The 26123-nt window shown below is 41.5% G+C and overlaps 1 long non-coding RNA gene across 1 annotated transcript in view; it reads right to left on the bottom strand.

Moving 5' to 3' along the window:
* Nucleotides 1-3235: 3235 nt before the first annotated feature.
* Nucleotides 3236-26123, bottom strand: part of LOC142483747 (uncharacterized) — a 37329-nt gene continuing 14441 nt past the window's right edge. Inside the window, exons 2-3 of the long non-coding RNA XR_012797458.1 lie at nt 6830-6918; nt 3236-3396 (exon numbers count right to left, since the gene is read on the bottom strand). This is a non-coding gene — a long non-coding RNA (uncharacterized LOC142483747). The remainder of the gene's footprint in view (nt 3397-6829; nt 6919-26123) is intronic.

A 26123-nucleotide genomic window follows, 5' to 3' on the forward strand; every position in this document is an offset into this window, starting at 1 on the left:
CATATATTAACAGTCACAATATTTGCATTGCAGTTGGGTGAAGCTGCTGATTCAGTAAATGATTGCCAATGTAATTGTTTATGTTCACTATTGATGGGAAAGTCAGTTTTCTGAAAACGTGCTATTTTGTCAAACAATAATTATCGACCATTGTATCCAGCTTTTTATTATGGTTGATTATTATCTCAAGGAACACACGCTTTCTTATAATAACTGTGTTGGGCTTTGTTCAGATGGAGCTCCTGCGATGACTGTACAGTACGAGGGACTGCAAGCCTTTGCAAGGAAAGGTTCCCGAAAAGTGGTTTGTTTTCATATACGATCAAACAAGAAGCATTTGAATCCAAAGAATGTAATTCTGAATTTCATAAAGGGCTGCACAATACTATACAAATGTTGAATTTTGGGAAGAACACCCATGTAAGATAACTATTTACTTAATTTTGTTACGATTTGGGTGCTTATGATGTTGGAAAGGGAGAACACAGGGAAGGAAGGAAGGGAAGGAAGGGAAAAGGAGGGATAATCATGGACACATGATACATAAAGCTTGATACATAAATTCTTACTAGAATTCCCTCCTACTCTCTGTACGTTCTCCCTACCTACCAATTAGATTGTAAGCTCCTCGGAGCAGGGACTCCTCTTCCTTAATGTTACTTTTATGTCTGAAGCACTTATTCCCATGATCTGTTATTTATATTATTTGTTATTTATATTATATGTATCACTACTGTGAAGCACTATGTACATTTATGGCGCTATATAAATAAAGACATACAAAAAAAGAAAAACTAGATAAAATGTGTGAGGTGTCTAAAAGGTAGGAAGGAAGTGAAGTGACTAGAGGTTGAAGAAAGTGATTAACGTATTGTGATAAGTGCTCCCCCAGTGAACCAATACTAGAAATAATTTGTCTACCTGGGGGGGGGGGGTGGAGAAGGGACTTGTGAACTTTAAGGAGGTGATGGAATATGGGTAGAACCGGATGAGTACTATGTAGGTATTCATTTTCTTGTACAGAGAGTACTTGAAGGATCCTGCCAAACTCTAATAGTTCATATAATTCCAGGAATTGGAATTGGACATGGTTCTTCATTATTTGATATTACGTTGTGGACATTGGGTCTTATGGATACAGTCTGTAGATCACCATGGTTAGGTATGGGTCTTTGTGCTTGAAAAATCTTTTGAGAGTTATCTTCCTAGTGAACCGGTGAAGATCCACTATAGTGGAGAATAAATCAAAATTTCTATCCGGTGCAAATGTAAGTCCCAAATTCAACACACTCAGTTCAGATTGACAGTGTGTATTTAGAGATATTTAGAATGTTTGTGTCTTCTAATCTTCTAATTTCAATGCCTCATCTTTTTTGCAGGGGCCACCCACCAGCTTATTCCTGGATCTTCTTCTCCGTCTGTGTCGTTTTTTGACTGCTGGCGTCCAGATGTATTCATGGCATATGTCTGTGTTCTACCTGGTAGAAGAATTTCTTCATTGGAAGATGCTCCGGATTCAGTACCTGAGAAGGACACACTTGGAGGGATATGTTCAGAGTCTGAAATATCTGATTCTATATTTTTTCCTGTGTGTGCATCTGTGCATGACACTAGATATAGAATTCATACATAGTATTATTTAAGGTATTATACCATTGCAGACTATTGTACTATGATAATGATACCATAGTCTGCATATCAAACTATTTCATTATATTTGTATATATATGTGACTAACGAGTTTAAGTCCAATGTGTTGAAATTTGCATAATTTTCCAATTAGGTGCAACACATTAGTCAATTAGTAGAAGGGAGGTATAAATAACACCCTCCCTTCATGCTTGTTACACTCCTTGAGAAAGGGCAAACTTGCCTGAAACGCGTGGGAGGAGGTCTTCTAGTCATGTCTTGTTAGTATCTGCTTTATGTAGTTTAATAAATTGATTTTACCATCCTACCTGGTGAGTCTGCTGGCATCGATCTTCTATCTTCTTGTCTACATCCGAATCGTGGCCGCGCAAATGAAGTACGTCCTTCACCCCTGGAGGGGAAAGTGCAGTCGTGAGCAGAGGGGACGGACCATCGTGAGTATCCACTCCATCCGTTAGCTGTCGCATCTGCAGCCGCTCGCCATAGATTGAGAACAGGACTGCACACAGCCGCAACCCCATACATCCATTAGACTTTTTTCCTTGCCCTACTTATCAACCATATACAGGCTAATAGCCATAAGGTGTTTATCCTGGAGTCGCCAGTCGGTTCTTCTTGGTCTGCATATCCACACCGCCTGGACTTGGATTTACACCTGGATACTTATATCATCTATCTTCACAGACTCACCAGTGTTCCAGCAGGTAATATTAACCCTGGATTTTATTTCATCGATGTGATACTTTTAAGTGTTTCTTTTTTGACTCCTTGTTCTTCTACACTGTTGCTGGACTCAATACTCAATTGACATCACATTATACTTTGAAAATTATTCAGTATGGATATACCTACAGTGTCTCCACAAGATTTAAATTCTCATTTTGCCTTTAATTGTTTTAATTTGGCAGCTAGCACCAAAAAAGCTGAGTCTTTTTTTGATCAGGACTGTAATATTCTATGTGAGGATATACAAGATCTTAAAGCGCAATTTTTTCGTTTAGAAAAATGTATATCGCATGATTTAAAATTATGGTGGGACATTGTTACACTGGAGAATTACCAGATGAATAAAAGGATCCCTCGAGGTCTCCGAATGACAAAAGCTCCATCATTTGGATTTGAAACACACGAATTTGAGAAACAATGGAACCTAATTTTGGACCAGTGTTCCTTTAAATTAATTGAATTAATTATTCAACACAAATCCAAAAAGAAAATCACTGCACACAAGCATGTTATAGATCTACAATCTCAATTGCAGGCTTTCACCCATATAGACCGGTTCAAAGATATGGACAAATTACTAGCACAGAGAATTAAAAATCTAGAAAAAAGTATAATGCTGGCCAAACAAACCAAATATGAAAGGGACAAAATTGATTATCAGAAAAAAACAAATTTATCTTTGGCAGAAACCACATACGAGCAAAACAACCTTTAAGAAAAATCCACAGAATATGAATCACAATAGTAATAAGAAAATTACTTCTAAACCCAAATCAATACTCAGGAAAAATTCAAAATCAGATGCACACACAGGAAAAAATATAGAATCAGATATTTCAGACTCTGAACATATCCCTCCAAGTGTGTCCTTCTCAGGTACTGAATCCGGAGCATCTTCCAATGAAGAAATTCTTCTACCACGGAGAACACAGACATATGCCATGAATACATCTGGACGCCAGCAGTCAAAAAACAACACCGACGGAGAAGAAGATCCAGGAATAAGCTGGTGGGTGGCCCCTGCAAAAAAGATGAGGCACTGAAATTAGAAGACACAAACATTCTAAATATCTCTAAATACACACTGTCACAATCTGAACTGAGTGTGTTGAATTTGGGACTTACATTTGCACCGGATAGAAATTTTGATTTATTCTCCACTATAGTGGATCTTCACCGGTTCACTAGGAAGTTAACTCTCAAAAGTTTTTTCAAGCACAAAGACAGTTCAATACCCATACCTAACCATGGTGATCTACAGACAGTATCAATGAGACCCAATGTCCACAACGTAATATCAAATAATGAAGAACCATGTCCAATTCCAATTTTTGATATTAAGAAGCAGTTCACATTTCGTGATAATTGTCATATACAGGACTTGATAGAGCTGTTGAATGATCAACCAGAGACTGGATATGATTCACAAAACTTTCTGGGTAGCCAATCGTCAGGTTTCAAAAACAAATCTAAGTTTCATCCCATGTATTTCACAGGTCATGCAATCAATGTGTTTCAATCAGCCGTGGAACGGGATCTACTACTGCTCTCCCAAGGTATTACCACAACCAATAATGTTGTTCATAGTTCAAACAATCTGAACTTCACACAAAGACAAGCTATTCAATCTTTAAAAGAAAATAATCTTATTGTGGTTAAGAATGCCGATAAAGGGGGAGCAGTGGTGGTCCTAGACTATGCTTACTATGTAGAAGAGGCCTTACGCCAACTCCATGATGACAAATCCTATACCAAGTTACATACAGTATGGATCCAACTCAGGGTTTCCTATTGGAATTATATGAACTATTAGAGTTTGGCAGGATCCTTCAAGTACTCTCTGTACAAGAATATGAATATCTACATAGTACTCACCCGGTTCTACCCATATTCCATCACCTCCCTAAAGTTCACAAGTCCCTTCTCCACCGCACAGGTAGACCCATTATTTCTAGTATTGGTTCACTGGGGGAGCACTTTTCACAATACGTTAATCACTTTCTTCAACCTCTAGTCACTTCACTTCCTTCCTACCTTTTAGACACCTCACACGTTTTATCTAGTTTTTCTGATTTTACTTGGTCACCATCACATCTTTGGGTCACGTTAGATGTGTCTTCGCTTTACACTATTATTTCACATGAACATGGTCTACCTGCTGCACGACACTTTTTGGAATCTGATGCCACACTTGCTCCAGCTCAGATCACCTTTTTGCTGAATGCCATCAGATTCCTCCTCACTCACAATTATTTTATGTTGGATGGGGGTTTCTATCTCCAAACATGTGGGACCGCCATGGGATCATCATTTGCGCCTTCCTATGCCAATCTCTTCATGGGGTGGTGGGAAAATACCCATGTGTTTGGAGATAGGAACCCCCTATCGACATCACATTATCACATATCACCGTTATATAGATTATCTCATTATAGTTTGGTCTGACACAGTCTCACAACTGTATGCCTTCTTCACTTATCTCAACACCAACACTTATAATCTGTCATTCACATATCACTTTCACCATCACCGCATACAATTCTTGGACTTGTGTCTGTATGTAGGTATGGATAGTCGAGTATATACCAACATATACCGGAAGCCCAACTCTAGGAATACACTTTTGCACGCATCTAGTTGCCATAGCCCAAATCTACTTAAAGGATTACCCTATGGACAGTTCCTTCATTTACGTAGGAACTGTTCTACGATGGAACACTTTGACAATAGTTCCTATGATCTCATTAAAAGATTTTTAGATAGAGGCTATGACCCACTATCAGTGCAATGGGCATATACTAAGGCCAGAAATAAACCTAGGGATGATATTATCAATACTGATCTCTCCAGCTTTGCTCATACAAAACAGAGCAATACATTTAAACAGAATGACATAAATCAATGTGAACCACCATTCTTTATCACTCATATAGCCGTCAAGCTATGAACATCAAATCAATAATTAGGAAACACTGGGCCATTCTCAATACAGATGTTCTCTTAAAGGACATGGTATCTATGGACCCAAAATTTGTCTTTCAAAAAGCACACACACTGGGCAGCCTAGTTTCACCAAGTATGATCTCAGACAAGAACAAATACAACAAAAACATTTTTTCTATTCCCAGATCTAATAGGGTGTTTTAAATGCGGGAAATGTAAAATATGTCAATATGTCCAAAAATGTAAAAGTTTCACTAACACTGAACAAACTAAAGAATACAGAATCCTTTCATTTGTGACGTGTAACACGGATCATGTAATATACATGATCACCTGCGGATGCAATAAACGATATGTGGGTCTAACAACCCGCTTATTTAAAATAAGGATGTTAGAACATATTAGACATATTAATAATTTGGACATTACACGTCCCATGTCTAATCACTTTATGGAATGCCAGTCAGGTAGTCTCAGAAATGTAAAATGTGTAATTCTTGAACATATTAGACCCCACAAACGAGGTGGAGATAGATCCAGGGCTCTTTACCAACGTGAAACGTTCTAGATCTTCACCATCGACACATAAATACCTAAAGGCCTCAATACAGAATGGGACCTGAAGGTTTTTCTGTGATCTTACACTAGGGTTACTAATGGGTATTACTGTATTCCATGTTCCTTCCTTACAACCCTCACACACTCCCCCCCCTCCCACACACCCCTCCCTTACCACTCCAACCACCACCTCCCCTGCCCCCCCCTCCCCTGTGCTCCCTTCCTTCCCTGTGTTCTTTCTTTCCAACATCATAAGCATTATACAATATATTAATGGAATTATATATTCATTATACTTCTACTGTTGTATCTGTATTTGTCATTTATGTGGAGCATTTGTAAGGTGATATCCTGTATAGAGAGATATTTATATATATATATACATATATATATATATATATATATATATATATATATATATATATATATATATATATATATATATATATATATATATATATATATATATATATATATATATATATGTACATAATATATGCCTTGCCCTAATCAAGTGGTTTTGATTGGTTAGCATTATATACTTACTTAATAATCAACAATGATGTTTCCACATGTATTATTCTATGTAATTTGTGGACACTACATATGTAGAATTCATACATATTATGATTTAAGATATTATACCATTGCAGACTATTGTACTATGATAATTATACCATAGTCTGCATATCAAACTATTTTATTATATTTGTATATATATATGTGACTAACGAGTTTGAGTCCAATGTGTTGAAATTTGCATAATTTTCCAATTAGGTGCAACACATTAGTCAATTAGTAGAAGGGAGGTATAAATAACACCCTCCCTTCATGCTTGTTACACTCCTTGAGAAAGGGCAAACTTGCCCGAAACGCGTGGGAGTTGGTCTCCTAGTCATGTCTTGTTAGTATCTGTTTTATGTAGTTTAATAAATTGATTTTACCATCCTACCTGGTGAGTCTGACATCTATAGGAGCCGCGCTGGCATCGATCTTCTATCTTCTTGTCTTAAATCTAGGCAAGGTCCAGATATGACGATTCTAAAAACAAGTTACAAAGTCATTGGCTTTGCACAAAAACATGCGCTGTGGATGCAAAGAGTGAACAATAATGTGCTTGATATGTTGGCAATCTGTGTGCAAATAATCGTCAAACGAGAAAGCAGGAGGTTAAAAATGTAATTCAGTGCCACATCAATGCATTTTAAAATAAGTAATATTTTGGAGCTATTGACACTACCTAACACAAATGGATTCACAACGTATTCTTGATTGGTACTTAAAATGAAATGTCAACAGTAGTAGAAAAGCAGCTGAATTCCCACTTATCTGACAATTCTGTTAAAATACTATTTCAAAATACCCAAGATATTTCTGAATTCTTTATAAAATTTGGAAGAGAAGAAGCATCAGTTAAGCAACATTTAAACAAAATAGCATTATTTCCTGGCATTACTTCTCTCTCCTCTCTCTTGTCTGGATAAGTGTAACGCCAATAATGTGACATTATGTTCATGTTTTTGCATATAATTAGCTTTGAGCATATAATGCTAGTACAGTGAACATAACATTTGTTCCTGTTTTAACAACGTTTTGTGGATCTAGTCCTAAATGGGCAACTTTATAACACTATAAGCAGTAAACGATTTTACTGTAAATCTGTTCCTTGGACACTTTAGAGGGCTCTTACTTGATTCAACGCCAGACAGTACTTTCTCAGATATAGAGCATGTTAAAGATGTTTGTTTGGTTGCCACTATGCCTCATCCAGTTCCGGCTTGATGGTGGTGCTATCGACGCCACTGCACCGAGCCCGCGGTTACAGAGGCCCTGCGCTCTTCCCCACAACAATTAAACTGATTGCTGGTGCAGAGCGTGAGGCCTGTATAATACTTTTACCTTCTCCTCCCCCATCACTTCCTGCTGGGGCCCTCATCATGCAGCCGTGATGTCAAATGGCGTTGCGTTGCCATGATAATGGGACATCATGTCGTCATGGCAATGCGACGGCATGTGACGTCGAGGCGCCATGATGAGGGACCCTGCAGGAAGGAAAAGGTAAAAGGCTCCGCCCTACATGTCTGCACCGAGTCCCGCAATATTCCCAGCCGACCCTGGCCATATACTTTCCTCCCAAGCTCAGCCCATTAACTGGTTTATTTAGGTATCTTCTTAGCCTCATCATTTTACAGGAATTTCCTGCACGTGCCCTGCATATATGCACTGCAGTCATAGGGCAAATGTGTAGTGGGAGTCAAAAAAGTCACTACCTGTCAGGACCCACGTAAAGGGACTGCTTACTACCAGTCAGCCCCTTAGCAGTCAGCTGTGCTGATTGCATCACATAACTTTTCATGGCCTATAAGAAGGCACCAGCCCTGTCCTTTGCTTCACAACAAGTTTGCTTGCCTGGAGGCAGGTGATCCTGTTCAACTACTACTTGGAAGCTCCCTGATGATTATTCCCAACACCTGGTACTGAATCTGGCTAGACCTCTTTCACTGCTGCCTGCTCCCTGCTCTGACCTTTGGCTTGATTGACCATTCTTCTGTTTGCTGCCTGCCCCGACCTGGGTTCGCCAGACTGCCCCACCTGCATGCTCCAGCCTGGACTCTCTGTTGCCATCGCACCGCAGAGCTGGCTCCAGCTACATGCAACAACCCCTGATGAATTTGCTCTACGTACTCTCCATGTAAATTTCCCTTATTTAACCTTATGGTACCTAGCAGTATGCAAGTCTGTTTGTTTCTGTTAGTTTTCATTTTGTTATGGTGATTTATTTTTGTTTTTCCATGACTAAGAATCCTACAGTAAGCGTCGCAAACAGCTTTTCTGATGCTAAATTGAAGCACAGAAATGCTAGGTTTGCTTGTTTGGACCTTTTGTACTAACCTGAAGTTTCTGAATCTGCACCATCGGCATAGTCTGTTTTTCTTGTTTTTGGCACACAGAAATGGCCAGCACTAGGTATACAGATATGCAGATAGTACGTACTAAAAAATTATGTTTCTATGTGCCCCCCCCCCAAAGCGTCAAGATCTACGTGTGTGAATAATAAAATGTCTTTTTATATTGTTGGCACAGAATGAAGTTGCTATGTATTGACCAACAATGTATTAGATGCTGCACGGATATTTTATTGTATACTGTGTAGGTTAATAAACTGTATTATTTCCATGGCATGGCTATTATAAATATTATTACACTAACAATTATAGTTACTAACACTAGTTATAATTCAAAAGATACACATAATTCTGTTTGAATTTAAATTGGATTCATCAGGTAGTCAACATGATGCAATGTGTCAAACTTTATTTCAATCATCGAACTATGGGACACATGCATCAAGTCTACATAAAGATTATCACACCCGTTCCAGTGTTCACTCCAATTAAATTAAATGGACGTTAACACCAATATACATTACGCCTTCATACACAGGAGGCATTTTTTATTGAAGGTTTGATCTACTGAATATTGACTCCATTTTGATGGAGTTTGATATATCTAGGCCTACGAGCCACTGACTTGAACTACCACTGACTTGAATATCCACTTTGCAGTTACATGAATAAGGGCATAAATGAAGGAATACATTGAAACAAATGTAGCATCCTTATCCAACACCCCCCCCCTCCCCGTCCCCTCCTACGGGGGACCTGCTCTTCTGGGATAAGTGCCACATGTTCCCAGTGTGGTTGTGCATACCTGTAGGCTCACAGCAGATGGAGTGTTCTTTAGATGGTATAGGGAGGTTCAACAGGACAGGTTCTTAGCTCAGATCTTCCAGGGAAGTGCCTCCATCTTGCAGGGCTTGCAGGGGTTTGTAACCCTGCCCCTTAACAGGGCAGGTCCAGGTACTGACAGGCATCGCACCACTGGCATGTGTTCCAGTCAGTACCATTCCAGGCATGACACTCCTAACTGCCGTTAGGCCTGCACCTGGATAGGATAACATTGTATCCTATCCAGTCTGCAACTAATATGCTAGGTGTCTATGCAGGAGTTTAACCCCAACACTGCCTGTTCCTATCAGGACTTATAATGTTAGGACAAAAGAAAAGGGTATAGCCAGGGGCACTAGACTGCACAAATATATTTAAAGCAGCAATCCTCCCGAAGCCTATATGAGTTTAGCTCTTCCAATGTTAGTATCTTGCCCCCCCCCCGTGCATGTCCTATTTATTTAATTATTTTTTAAACCTACCAGACACATTATTTCAATCACATATCTCCTGAATGGAGCACCAGATTAAAAAAAAAATGGAAGAGCAAGTAAAGATCTATCAAAGTAAGTAAAATTTAAATGTGAAAAAAAGGACATTTAAATTAGACTCCTCCTTTAAAGTATTTCATTTTAAGAACAATGTTTATTATAAATAAGCAAATGTATTGTCAATAAGGATTAATTACAAACAACTATGTAAAAGTAACATGATAGGTCTTCATCAAGCACGTAAAGTAAGGAAACACATGGTTATGATTCTCCCCATTTTCTCCAATCTGTTCCCAAACTGTGCAACAACTATAATGCCACATTACACCATTTTGTGTTTATTTGCTGTACATCAGAGAACAGCAGACACCCCAGCAGCAGTTCAATAAATAGGCACAACACTATTGGCAAGGTTAGTAGCTTTCACCGTAGAAGGTCCACCTTGAGAACATGTACAGTAGAGTAGGGGGTAGAATGGAAGAGCCCAGAATGTCTCATCATAGGTGCAGAGGGAGGAGACCAACTGGGAACAAGTACAATTTGGATGGACCTTTTGGCATAGAAAATGTGGGCGTAAAAATGTTCCACAGGGAACAGAAAAACACCCACAACTACAACATAAATAGTTTATGTAGTTTATGAGGAATGTAATAGTTTTTAAGGTATAGCTTTTTGTGGCTTTAGCACGCACCACAAGATATATTGTTTTGAAAAGGGTACATATAGTACCAAAGCTCCCTGGTGCTAAAACAGCAGCCATTTTATCCTAGGGAGAAATTCTAATAAAAATAATGGGGTTTTAGTTGATATATCTTGTGCTACTGTTTTGTATCATCATTGTAGCTAGGAGATATGTCTGGCATATGATCCCATAATTGCTATCTACAAGTAGAGAATATATTACTGTGGAAAGCAAATAAATATGCCTTATTTTAAAAATATGTGAAAAAAAAAAAAAAAATATCCAAAATATATATACATTTCTCTGCTTTAAAACATAGAAGCATGTGCTATATCTCCCAAAACCAACACATCTGCATCCCATTTTGTTTATTCTTTTTATTTGCTGAAACAATAATCCTCTCTAAAAGAATATTTCCTTGTGGAGCAGTGGTGAAATTTACATCATTTATCAGTCTGTCATCTCTATGTTCAAATATCAGTACAAAAGTACAAATGAGAAACAAGCACAATGCTGTTAGGAATGACTCAGGTGCTTCAAATTCTATTGAACACATAAATAGCATAGGACCTGTACAAAGCATTAATAAAAAGAAGCCTCCTCCTGACATTCCATGGTGTCCTTGAACAAGGAACAAGCACTTACACACAATACATGTTTTAGTTGCATTTGTTAATCCAGTAATATATTTTTTCCAAACAATGGCAATGATTGATGCGAGACAACTGTTTAGCTAGGGGCCCACGTCATATGAAAGTGCAATGCGCTGTATTCCTGCAACAAATGTGTTACGAAGTACTAAAAACGGGTCTGTGTTTAGTATATACTGTACTAAGAGAAGTTAGCAATTACATACATTGACAGCATTTCATACCCAGAAAGCTAGGAAATTAATCTGACAAACGGCATATACTGTAGGTACCTATGGTTATAGGATAAATTGGAAGCAGCAACACTTGTCTAAAAATGTCATATTATTAAGAAGGACATTTTTCACAGAAGAGACTTTGGTATGATTCACCATTTTATTACTTTTCTTCAGGTTTCTGCACAGCGCACAATGTAAAAATAAAGCCTTGTTGAACAATAAAAAAACTATTATATATTGAGAGACTGAAACTTATATATTTTTCCCTTGAAGGCTTATCTGAGAGATCAAAATTCTAAATCACTTCACTGCACGAAGTGGAAGTCAATCTTTCTCTACTGCTGTGACACTTATTTTCACTAACAACTTTTCTTCTCTACAGGAACATCCTCACCTGCTGTAACTGGCCGTATTCTAAAATGTTATTTCATTAGCACCGGCTGTCATCTATATCTCTTCGCTTTTGACTGAAATCCTCATTTATAGCATTGTATAATGGAAATTACAGGGCACTAGTAAAATGTCAAATCATTTACAAATGGGGAGGTGTACATTATGTATCTGAGCATGTTTGACTGTGAGTCTACTGGAGACATGTGAGAGTACATAATAATTATTACTATTATGAATAAGCGCATCATTATTTATAAGTACAGCATATTCTGCAGAGTGTGTGTGTGTGTACAAAATAGCAAATGATACTAATACAAAAACATGTTGGGGAAAAAAAATCTGCCCATCTAGTCTGACAATGCCCCAAGGAGCTAATCAGTTGAGGTAAATCATAAACTTTCTCAGTACCTCTCACATTATGGTCCAATAGAGGATACATACTTTTGAGTGCTGTCATTCTGTTTCTCGCAGAATACAATTTGTCAAAATGTGTGGTACAGTGTGCATGCTAAGATGGCCATTTACAGTTGTACTTCTCCCCTTCTGCTGCTCCACTATGCAAATCCCTACACTGGCTTCCCATATGATCTAGAATGACATTTTAAACCCTAGTTCTGACTTGCAAAGCTTTCAATGACACTGACCCCACCTTACATCTCAGCCCTCATCCCACAAACAATCCCTAAACGCACCATATGTTCTTCCCACGACATCCACCTCTCCTCCTGTCTTATTATGTCCCTTCACATCCCATCTCTAAGAGTCCTCTGGTGCTGCCCCCTCTCTCTGGAATTCCCTACCACGACCAAAAAGACTCTTCGTTCAGCTTTTAAACATTTAAAAACTCTCAAAATCACCTTTTGAAGGAAGCCTATTTGGCATTCTCCTAACATCCACCTCCCAACCATATTGGTAACAGCAGAGCGGCTGAACCAAACTCCATGCTATCTAACACCCCCTAAAATCCACACCTCTAAAGCTCAATAGATCCAGCGGTGCGGCTGAACCATACCCCAGCCTGAGGCACACTCCAATTCCACAATGTGCCGCCACTTTATCTTTTGTTTCTACATTACCCCTTATTCCCTCTAGATTGAAAGCTCTCAACAGCAGGGTCCTCATTACCTTCTGTATCTGTTTGTGCTTGATTGTCATTCTGTTTATGCAATTGATGTCACTCTGTTCCCCCACTGTACCGCGCTGCGGCATATGTTGGTGCTTTACAAATAAACAATAATAATGTAGCCACTATTATTGCACCTACTGGCACCAGCATGTTAACAGCATGACAGCGCCGTCCCTTTCTCATCATTGAGCGTTCATGGGGTGACCACTACTTGTTTTATTTACTATCCAATAGTATCAGTACTAAAAATGTATTTCTAGTCACAAACTATTGGTTCTACTGCCTATTTAAAGACCACTTTGTATAACCCTTTCTACTTTATAAGCATAAATATTGTGTTATGGATTAGAATAGCTTTACCCCAATGGTACCCCATTTATTTGCCATTTACCCCAATGGTAAATAAATGTAAAAAATGTCACGTACAGAACCACTACTTTAATTAGGTCTGTTCATCCACTGCACAGTTATGGACAGTTCATCCCCTGAATAGATCTGCATCACAGAGCAGTCTCTTACAACATACAGTAAATAGGTACAGGCCTATATTTATTTAACAGTCCTTTCATATGACACCTTCTAGCAGTGGAAGACAACTTGCAGCCCATTGACTTGAAAATATGTCCTTACTGTATGTGCACTGCATAATAATCATGTGTGTGTGTATATTTGTATTTAGTATAGAATATCAAGGCTCACCAGAAAAAATACCTCAGCTGAACTTAAGAATAACTGAAATTTACTCAATATTGAAGGAAGCTGACATTTTGTTCCTGCAGAATCTTCCATCACCATAAAAAATTGTTAGTGCAGTGTTTATCTACCACTTTCTGTGTTTTCTGGGAGATCCTCCGGACTATTGATGTGTTCAGTAAGAAAATTACAAAAAACAGTTAAACAGTGATAAGAGTATAACGCAATATGTACTCACACGGGCCTGTGCGGTACTGGGTAGTACTATTGGTATCTTTATTTTCTTTCTCTCCTTCTTGCTAGTCAGTCATGCTCCTTCTCCCTCTGTACATCATGGATAAACCACTCATGGCGCCTGTTGTGGAAGACCGCGCCACACAGATGAATAAAAATACGTTTATTTGGCAAAGAATGTTAGACAACAATTCGCTAAAAAAACTGCTCAGGGACGCCGACGTTAACCTCCCGCTCTCCGGTGCAGTGTGCTCCTGTTCGCCGCGTCCGGTCTACAGGACTGTTCACTGTCAGTGCAGGCGCAAGCTACGGTGTCCTCGAGTAGACACACAACTTCTGGTCCAGGTATCTGCACACACAACGCGTGTTTCGGATAATTGAATCCTTCGTCAGGTGTGGCAGCCATCTTGTTCCACCTCGCGCATGCGCAGGAGTCAGCATAGGGGCGGACATTACACCCAGGGCTCCGCAAGGGAACTACAGCTCCCAGCAGCTCCAGGGGCTATTAGTCAGGTGATGCACCACAGCCAATAGGGTTGCTAGGATCTTGGCAGCGAGATAGATACATTTGGCGCGCTGAGTGGGACCACGCCAGAAGGAGCCAGAACAGAGAAGGGGAACGTAGGGTCTGAGTGTCAGTGGCACTCAGATTAGGCCAGGGTCCCAGGTATGCCCCACTCAAGTGAGCTTGTTGTTGCTTCAGGGAAGGCCCTACATAGAGACGCTTCCCCATTTACTGGGTAGTGTCAAGGACACAGAGGAAGACGCCGCGCGGTGATTTCTCCCTTTGGTCTGGGATCAGACCACCTATAAACACAGACTCTTAAAGGTGGGACCCTCCTACCGGAGACCACCCAGCGCCGAGGTGGACGCCATCGTGGACGGTGACATCGCTGGATCAGCGGATCCCCATCGTTAAGTCGGCCGCACTGAGTACTGGAGTACTCGGCAGGTACTGCACCGACACACTTTATTCGAGCAAATACCCGGTATGTACCTGGCAGATACCTGGAATGCGCCACTCCTCACCTCTGACAAGCCCCGTTGCATTTGCCTTCCCAGCCTGGGTTCATGCCTGGCTGATGGGCGGCTGATCTGTTAAATGATAATGATTAGGATTTAATAGGCTGCAATGCTTCGCGTGTCTACCAGATGGCATAAATTCATGAATTGTAATGCAGTATTTATATATATACTGTGCAGTATTGCAGCCAGCGGGAATAAAATGCTTCAATCCCTGCTTGGAAAATAACTCAATGCACTCGGGCAGAAAACAGTCACAAACCTCAATACACCCGGGTATACCCGAATTCGTGGGACTAGCCAAGCTCGAATAAATTGTGTCGCCAGTGTACCTCACAAAGTGCACCAACAACTCACGGGGTAGCACTACTTCCTACACTTTTGGGTGGGTCTGAACATTGCGGAAAAGGACATCATGGTATTGGTGCCTAGCACCTAATGTACTTTGGGGACACTCATTGGTGTACTGAGTTGGGGGTTGTTATACTGTGTGGTACAGGGTACTGTTGATGGTGTATAGTAAAGGTTGTTATTATATATACAGACGTGTGTGTGTGTGTATTACTGATATTGTTCCTGGGAGGGGCTTATCCTGCTGCGTCAGGATTCCTTTCAGGTGGAGGCGCTGCATCGAGATGGATATCCATGCACCCTAGGCTCCCAGTGGCAGAGGCTCCGGCCTTCTGTGAGCCAACAGGTAACGGCAGTACCGGTAGTCTCTTTAGTAAGGGGGAAAGAGGGCTACATATGCTAAAAGTCAATAAATGTCCTCTTTGATTAAAGTTACACCAATCAGACAATTCCTGCAATTCAAGAGAAATTGTAGTGATGTCCAGACTTTTGAAATAAGATTACGAGAGATGACACAGCGACTTAAAGCTAGAGGCTGATCAAATTAATCTATTAATAGAGGTTAATTGCAAGCAAAACATTTCATGTTCTGATCTTCTATTTTCGATGAGGTCTTATAAGATTCATCACAGGTTATTTAACACATTGGAATGACTTGTGTAGGATATTAGCTAAACAGGGTTATTTAGGATCTGAAGGCAGTCTTACGTGATTATACACAAATGATAGGTACACAGTCTACATATCTCAAAGACATTCTTTTTAAGTCATTTTGGTAAGACGCCTTCAGAAACTTGATGGTTAGGCAATCATAAAAATATTCCTAAAGGGAATTTTCCCTGTGGTGTATATGTAATGGACCCGATGCAAATTTAAAAAGTATACTGTTAAAGCTTTTTATTGCAAATAAATAGGTCTTAATTATGTTGCAGTATGTCCTTGTAACTTGATCTACAGTATGTAGGAAAAACCAGAAGACAATTTAAATTCAGGGCAATAGAACATGTGAATGCAATTTTGAAGAATGATTAATGAATTTAAATTGCTAAACATTTCAATGAGTCACCAATGATCTCCTAAACATTTTAGAATCTCTGGCATTGAACATGATAATATTGGTATTTGACAAGGCAATTGAGATTGGACTTCAACATACAGATCAATGTGGATTCTCTTTGCAATAAATACCCTCTCTTTCAGTAGCTTTAATGAAGAACTGTGTTTTCTATGTGTAGCTAAGCCTCCTTAGGCTACTAATTATCTGGCCCCTCTAGCACTGTAAGTCCCAGTAAAGAGTGGGCATGGTTGTATTGTTATATGTGTGCTACCTAATAAAGTTCAGGAGTATCCTGGTATTACAAGGGGGTGGGGGGCTATGACTTATAGGAGGCCATCTTACAAGCCACTCTTCTGGAAAGGAGGGGGTTTCCATCTAGAGTTTAGAGTAAGTGTTTTTGGGAGTTAGTTCTGTGCTGCACTCCCTGCTATGAGGACGCAGCAGTAAGCCTCTCCTGGATAGGAGGGGCCTGGGGCCTTAACCTGTTAGGGGGTAAGGTATGTTGAGGAGGGGTGCTCAAGGCCTCAAGCCTGGGGTACTGCCTTCAGGAAAAGAAGCCTGTATGCTGTACTTAGCCCAATAAACCTCAGTTATATCAACTCTGGTGTGATGTTTGATGTGTTAATTATCAAGAAGAGTTGCCCCTGAGCTGCACCAGGATCCTCCTGGACCGCTGGACCATCCCTGATAACCTGTTCTCATGTCTAACCTATACCACCGCAGAGATCTCTGTTCAATCTAACAGGTATGCACCAGCACCAGAATACACCAGTAGCTACATAATCTCACATAGGGTGGGGGAAAAGGTGCTACAAATGGAGGCACTGCTGAGATAGAATCAGGACTGACTTTTGCAGCAAGGAGGAAAAGAAGGAACTCTCCAATGTACATGCAAGTGAACCTCTGTTTGAGCAGCTGCAGCCATGCTAACACAGCACCCGAAAAGGGACCCGTATCACGTGCTTTATCAATGTAAAATGGTGGTTCCCGCCAAAAACAGCAGACCACTTGGCAGCTTGTGCAAAGTTGCAAGACTCTGTTGCAAATTGCTGGGTTGGTGCAAAGCCTAGCCGTGCCATCCTGGCAGAATTATCCACGATTGGCCCGAAAGCCAAGTCACACCCTTTTCTCCACAGCCCTACTATTGCATTACCAGAGGGAGGAGCTGAAGGCATATCTATCGCTTCGAGCCGCGGATGTGGGGAGTTAGCCACAGTCGCAGGTAGTAGTATTGCTGCACAGACGCACTCCTACTCGCTCCCTCCCAAATAGCTGCGACGATGGATGAGAAAAAAGGCACTCACTTAGTTCTCCACGGAGTGCTGCTTTTACTGCCCCACGATGGGGAGAACTCACTCCGGTTGGTCTGCCCATTGTGTGAACGGGTGGGCATGCACTGGGATCCACTTCCCGGTGCTCTGAATGCCACGCACCGTACCTTCGCCTCCAGGGCCCTGGAGCGGAGACATCTAAGACCCTGCAGAACTCTGGGGGACTTCCCGATATCCACGGGTTTCTCCAAAGACTGATAGAGATGGCTAGACAGTCGTCCAAGAGCTGCCAGCCCGATTTCTGGATAATGCTTCAGCACCTGCTCGATTCCGAAATCCGGTATGGGAGCCGCAGTTCCCAAAGTATGGACGCTGAGCAGGCTCCCTTGGAGCCCTGGGAACTGACTTCAGACCCTGAGGAGTTAATTGTGACAACCGATACAGGGCCCGGTCCCCTCTACCTATTTCCCCGGTAATGGCTGTGGCCCCCTCTTGTGTGACGGTTACCCCAATTGTGATGGTTAAAGTGTCTGAAGGGGCGGAACCTCTACCGTGGTGGGACCCACTATTTAGGGGATATGTGCCGCATCTAAAACTGACCCAGTTTGAGCTGGAAAGGGGTTCCCAGACCGATCATTGGTGGAAGGAGAGCCAGTTCTATGCCGAGCAGGAGGCAGAAATTATGCGGGTGCGCTGTACAAAAATGGAGGCAAGCCTTTTCTCAAAACCAGAGGGAGAGGAATCAGTTAGTGAGCCTCTATGGAAAGGATCCATCTACTGGGTATTGCCAGGTCAGGCCTACGGGCATAATTTAACCAAGAGTAGTCACACTGATAGTGTGTTGGTTCAAAAGTTTAGACTGGAAGGGTATGATTATCCCTACCTTCCTGAATCTCTACTGCGAACAGCTGAAGTTTACCGGGATGAGTGGGTGTGCGCAGCCATAATAGATTACATGAAGGTGCAGGCCAACAATAGTATGCACAACAGGGAAGACAGAACCTGCTATTTAATGAAAGTTGGCAGGTAGGCCGCAGGGTCCACTTTGATAGAGTGGAGAATATTGGAGGTCTGGGCGCAAGCGCTGCTATTCAGTGACGGTATCGGATAGTAAAGGGAATCTTATGCTCAAGCCAGACCCAGCTCACTATTACAGATGGTCTTAAAGTACTGTTATGCTATGTTGTAATGTTGACTGCCATTTTATTTTCATTGTATAAATATGTGGTGGATGTTATACCCTCATGCGGGTCGTGCGGGATTTCAAAACTAGAGGGAGAATGTAGCCAAGCCTCCTTAGGCTACTATTTCTTTGGCCCCTTTAGCACTGTAAGTCCCAGTAAAGAGTGGGCAGTGGTGGGAACAAATCCTGCAGGGCCTGGTTATCTTGTTATATGTGTGTTACTTAATAAAGTTCAGGAGTAGCCTTGTATTACAAGGGGGGCCTATGACTGCTAGGAGGCCGACTAACAAGCCACTCCCCTGGGAAGGAGGGGGTTTCCCTCTAGAGTTTAGAGTAAGTGTTTCAGGGAGTTAGTTCTGTGCTGCACTCCCTCCTATGAGGACCCAGTAGTGAGCCTCTCCTGGATAGGTGTGAGCTGAGGCCTTGCCCTGTTAGGGGGTAAGTTATGATGAGGAAGGGTGCTCAAGGCCTCAAGCCTGGGGTACTGTATTCAGGGAAAGAAGCCTGTATGTTGTACTGAACCCAATAAACCCCAGTTATATCATCTATGGTGTGATGTTTGAAGTGTGAACTATCAAGAAGAGTTGTCTCTGAGGTTCAACCTGGCTGCACCAGGATCCTCCTGGGCTGGAGGCGCTTCGCTGACCAATGGACCATCCCTGATTGCCTATCCTGATGTCTCCCTATATCACCGCAGAAATCTCAGGGGCCTTCTGTTCTACCTCACAGGTATGCACCAGCACCAGAATACACCAATACCTACATCATCTCACATAGGGTGGGGGAAAAGGTGCTACATATGTTTTTTGTAATCTATTATATTTTTTCTTCTAGTATTTTATAAATGTGTATAAATGTATTACTTTGTTCAACTTCTAATTCAACAGAGTTTAAAGTTTGAGCTTGGTCACATTTGATTGTCATTACACAGAAGAATCTCCCTGCGAGGATGCCAAACATGCATTAGTACCATGTGCCTGAAACATACCTTACCATGACAGTTAAACTGTATATGAATGATTCGCCATGTCTTATTCAGAACTGGAGCAAGCTGCATGGTTACGGGATTGTGAGTAATAAAAATCTGTCAATTGGTTACAGTACATAGAGGCAGAAGAGAGTAAATACAGTAGACTTTGTATAAAGGAACAAATTATATGAGAGATCACTTCCGATATAGGGGCCTATGCAGTAAACGGCGATAAGCCCCATCTCGCCAGTTTTTTGGCAAATATGCCTACTGCGATTCAGTAAGTGCCGAAAAGCTGGCGAGATAAGGAAAATGTGCCGGTTTTTTTTGGCGGAAATTTAAACTCGCCGCGCGCTTGGCGAGAAGCCCTACCCTCGCCAGTTTTCTAAGTCGCTGTATGCTAGTAGCGCCGATCAGCATCTCGGCGCTGATCGTCGCTCTAGAATGGGGAAATGTTCTCCAAAACGCCCCGCCACAAAAAAGTTGGCAAGAAGCTGGGGCTGAGCGGCTATAAGGGACTTAGAAAAAATCAGGCCCTTTTCCTGCCTCGGATTGATGCCGGGGGTCTCCGGAGCTGATACCCATTAATACCAGCACCGGAGACCCCCAGCATGCATCCGAGCCAGGAAAAATGCACTTACAGTCACTTCATTACCTTAGAGGCTAACCGCAAAGGCAATGAAGGGGTTAAGTAACATTAGCATGTTTATTGGGTTTCAATTGCCCCCAATAAACATCGCAGTACACAACACACCCACCCCCTGTGCCCCCAACAACTCCTATACCCCCTTATATACATTACATCTATTATTATTTTAGGCACAGGAATGATACTAGAGGCCGGCGGTGGCCCTCGGGTGTTCCCGCAGGTGTCTGGGGGTCACCGCTTGGCAGCAGTACCAATTCTGTGCCACAAAAAATAAATAACAATTACATATATAATTTTAAATAAATGACCTCCCATCCCCCCGTAGCACCAAAAACACATAAAGTAAAGTAATGGGCAAAATAACTATTAAACATACAAACATACAGTTATCGCTCAATACCCAAACATACAGATTAGTATTAGGCTCCAGGTGCGTAGGGAGAAATTGAGGCACAAACAAAAATGGTGAACAGAGTCACCTAGATCCCTGTTAGCACGCACTCATGGTGCACAAGTATATTAGCAAGGATGAATATCCACTGATTTAACAAGTGTCCCACTACCCCAATGAGGGTATAACAATAATGACAGACGAGAAGTCTGTGTAAAAACAGAAAATAACAAAACTTTAATGTTGACAAGTAGTCACGCCGAAACAAGTGTAAGTATGTACAGGTGAATTAAAAGAGGAATAAAAAATGATCCCATGAGGGGAGGGTGCCAGGTAAGAAACTGGTGGTGAGATCAATCAGCTTAATAGCTATAGGGGCTATGCACTAAGCAGTGATAAGTCATTTTAAGAGCGCAAAGTGCTCTTAGTACGTGAAGTTCCGCCGAGTGCTATTCACTAAGCCGCGCAAACAGGCACTTTGCGCTCTAAAACTGAATTATTCCTGGAAATTTTTCAAAGTCCAACTTTGCTCGTACGATGAGCTGTTTGTGCTGAATCCTGCCCTTCTGCATGATTCACTAAGCAACGCAAACTTATCGTACGTATAAAGAAAAAATAAAGTTGGACTCAGTAATAATATATGCGCCTGGATGAAAACTGGTTAAAGGACAGACAACAGAGGGTTGTCATAAATGGAACTTTTTCAGGTTGGGCTAAAGTCGTGAGTGGAGTACCTCAGGGATCGGTACTGGGACCCCTGCTTTTTAACTTGTTTATTAATGACCTTGAGGTTGGCATCGAGAGCAAAGTCTCCATCTTTGCTGATGATACTAAATTGTGTAAGGTAATAAAATCAGAGCAGGATGTAATTTCTCTTCAGAAGGACTTGGAGAGACAGGAAACGTGGGCAGGTAAATGGCAGATGAGGTTTAATACAGATAAATGTAAGGTTATGCATTTGGGATACAAGAATAAAAAGGCCACTTACAAATTAAATGGAGATATATTGGGGGAATCCTTGATGGAGAAGGATTTAGGAGTGCTTGTAGACAACAGGCTTAGCAATAGTGCCCAATGTCATGCAGTAGCTGCAAAGGCAAACAAGATCTTATCTTGCATCAAACGGGCAATGGATGGAAGGGAAGTAAACATAATTATGCCCCTTTACAAAGTATTAGTAAGACCACACCTTGAATATGGAATACAATTTTGGGCACCAATCCTAAGAAAATACATTATGGAACTAGAGAGAGTGCAGAGAAGAGCCACCAAATTAATAAAGGGGATGGACATTCTAGCTTATGAGGAGAGGCTAGCTAAATTAGATTTATTTACATTAGAAAAGAGGCGTCTAAGAGGGGATATGATAACTATATACAAATATATTCAGGGACAATACAAATAGCTTTTAAAAGAACTTTTCATCCCACGGGCAGTACAAAGGACTCGGGGCCATCCCTTAAGGTTGGAGGAAAGGAAATTTCACCAGCAACAAAGGAAAGGGTTCTTTACAGTAAGGGCAGTTAAAATGTGGAAATCATTACCCATGGAGACTGTGATGGCAGATACAATAGATTTGTTCAAAAAAAGGTTGGACATATTTTTAGATGGGAAAGGTATACAGGGATATACCAAATAAGTATACATGGGAAGGATGTTGATCCAGGGAGTAATCCGATTGCCAATTCTTGTAGCCAGGAAGGAATTAATTTTCCCCCTTAATTGGGTTTTTTGTTTGCTTTCCTCTGGATCAATAAGTAAGTATAGATATAGGATAAAGTATCTGTTGTCTAAATTTAGCATAGGTTGAACTTGATGGACAGAAGTCTTTTTTCAACCTCATCTACTATGTAACTATGTAACTATGTATGTGAAAGTTGCGCGGAATAAAGCTCACCAGCTAAAGGCAGGTGATAAAAAAAGCAGGACTTAGAAAAAATTCTTTGTTTACCTTTTTGCAGAAGCAAAACCCATACAACAAGCCGGTGGGTGTCCCCGGCTGACTCCGCGGCCGTCCCGGGGTACCCGCGGGCCAGAGGTACCAATGTTGTGCCTACAAAAATACTAAACATTATTTCTAACTAAATACACCCCCCTAACACATACAGTACAATAAGGTGCAAAATAACTATTATCCAGATATGGATAATAGATTATTTGCCCATTATTAAACACTGCATTAGCATACCTAAATAAAGTAAATAAAAACAGTAGGCAGCTAATCCAATGAATACAAGCAATAACAACATCAACAATGAATTAATTAAACCATTAACCAATGAAACCAATTAATCCCTGAACCAACTCAAAATGAATAGTAACACTAACCAATCAAACCAATGAATTACTACAACATTTATGAATGTAAACATTAAAAGACAAAGAAATACATTCAAACAATATCTGAAATAACCATAAAACGCATTAGCTAACATAATACAACATTAACTACAAACGAACACTAGTCGCAAACATTTTATTATCATTAAGCAGGAAAAAAACAAATAATCACATCCACATAAGAAAGTGACATTAAAAAAACCAACAGCAATACCAAGCCACAAATGCCCCCAAATATTGTCATAATAATGTATTCATCTGTTTACCTTTTTGCAGGCGCAAAACCCATACAACAGGCTGGCGGGTGTCCCCGGCTGACCCCGCGGGGTCCCCGAGGGAGGCAGTGGGTCGCGCGGGTGTCCCCGGCTGACCCCGCGGCTGTCCCGGGGTCCCCGCAGGAGTCCCGGGGTACCCGTGGGCCAGCGGTACCAATGTTGGGCCTACAAAAATACTAAACATTATTTCTAACTAAATACACCCCCCTAACACATACAGTACAATAATGTGCAAAATAACTATTATCCAGATATGGATAATAGATTATTTGCCCATTATTAAACACTGCATTAGCATACCTAAATAAAGTAAATAAAAACAGTAGCCAGCTAATCCAATGAATACAAGCAGTAACAACATCAACAATGAATTAATTAAACCATTAACCAATGAAACCAATTAATTCCTAAACCAACTCAAAATGAATAGTAACACTAACCAATCAAACCAATGAATTACTACAACATTAATGAATGTAAACATTAAAAGACAGATGTAGCCAGGTCCCCCAGGTTAACCTTATCTCCGCATGCTGGAAGGTTGGAGCGTGTAGGGAGTGCTCCGGTACATCGGAGGCTCCTTGGCAACCCGAGAAGTAGGGCGCCACCATATTGGTGTTCGCACATGCGCGGTGAGCCCGTGGAGGTGGTGAGGGAGCAGAGGTCGCGCATGCGCAGCACGAGATTGCAAAGCCCGCGAAAGAGGAGCGGCTCCTATAGGGTGGAGCGCACAGGACTACGAATCCCAGCAGCCATAGCGAGACCAGGTGATGCCAGGGAGCCAATAGGGTGGCGGGCATAACGGGAGGAAGGGTTTAGAGGTTGCGCAGGGGAGCACGCCGGGCAGAACCGAGCGGGAGGAGGAAAGGGAAAGGCGCTCAGTGTGTAGGGAGGCCGACAGCCCCTTCACTAGGCCCCATCCCCCTGGCCCAGTTAGGCCCTGAGTTCACGTAGAGTGGAGCGGAAGTAGGGACAGGCCCTCAGATAGGAGACAGTTCCCTTTAGTATCTGCGGGAGAGTTATACACCCAGAGACTGATGCAATATCAACCCAGAGGTTTGGGCTCAGACCTCGGCCGCACAGCAGCCCACCGGGTGGGATCGCCCCGGAGGGTGCTCCTGGAATTCCTGCGACGTCTGATCCTTTGTGAAGTTCCTTGGCAGGCCCGAGCGCTGGAGCGCTTGGCAGGTAACATCAGCAAGTGCACAACTATACATATATATCAGGATAGTGGATGCGCAGTCACACACATATACCTCACTTTGGGGGTGGGTGAATATTGAGTGTGGGAACTGGACACGGTGTGGGTGCACGGTGAAGGGGTCGCATCCTGCGAGACGCAGTAACATAGTGTCTCCTCTAGGGAGGGACACCTGTTGATTACATGCAAGGTTGCGGTTGCGTTAGTAAAGTCATTGGTTATTTTATATGCTGTGTGTGTGGAGTAATACATTATTGTCCTGCGAGGCACAACTCCTACTCTACTGGGAGCCATCGCAGGTGGAGGCGCTGCACTAAGTAAGAGGTTATCAGTATTCACACGAGGTGCCCCAGGCTCTCCGTGGCGGAGGCTTAGGCCCCGCGAGCCAACAGGTTGCACAGCATTGGTAGCGAACTGTTTTCAATAGGAAGCAGGGCTACACAAAGAAATACATTCAAACAATATCTGAAATAACCATAAAATGCATTAGCTAACATAATACAACATTAACTACAAACGAACACCAATCGCAAACATGAGAGAAAATTTTGGAAAATTTGGCAGTTGAAATTGATAAACTACAGGGTGAACTAAAACTCTTTAGTGACACTGAGGAATTTTGTGACTTAGTTTCAGATACAGATTGTAAATTAGAGAAATTTGAAGCAGAATTAATATCATCTAAGGAAGGGAAATTTGAAAGAGACCTCACAGATTATGCAACAAATAAACAAAGAAACTGGGCAAAAAAACGGGAGGGGAATGAGAATATGAAATCTGGTAGGTATAGGCCATATACAGTAAGGGAACAGAATCGTAATATTAATGTTAGTGGCAAACAGCCTCTTGATTCACCAAGATATATCCCAACCGACAAACATAGAAAACCCATAGCTATGTCTGAGAATATAAGTAGGTTTGAGGATAACAAGTCTCATAAAGTTTTAGGAACCATAAGGCATCCACAATCAAGGGGAGCCTTCCATTTATCAACACCAAAAGGTCTGGGATCAGACTCCACAAGACCGACCTCTGATACTTTTAGAATTACTGAAGTCTCGCACATTGAGCCTAATCTGGGAGCCAAACCCAAAATCAGGTTGGGAATTGTGGATAGCTCTAGAAATTCAACAGCGGTATCTTTTTTAGAGAGAGACCAAAAGGGAAGAAAACAGTTGCCCCTAGATGCAAAATATCTGAAAGAGAAGGAGTTGAAAGATCTGAAGGAGAAAGAAAGAGCACTTCAGGAGAAACGGAAGCAGTTACTGATCCAAACCCAGAAAGACCTAAGAAAACTCGAAAGAGAGGTAGCAGAGGGGG

Source organism: Ascaphus truei, unplaced genomic scaffold, assembly GCF_040206685.1.
Source record: "Ascaphus truei isolate aAscTru1 unplaced genomic scaffold, aAscTru1.hap1 HAP1_SCAFFOLD_361, whole genome shotgun sequence".
NCBI classification, from domain to species: Eukaryota; Metazoa; Chordata; class Amphibia; order Anura; family Ascaphidae; genus Ascaphus; species Ascaphus truei.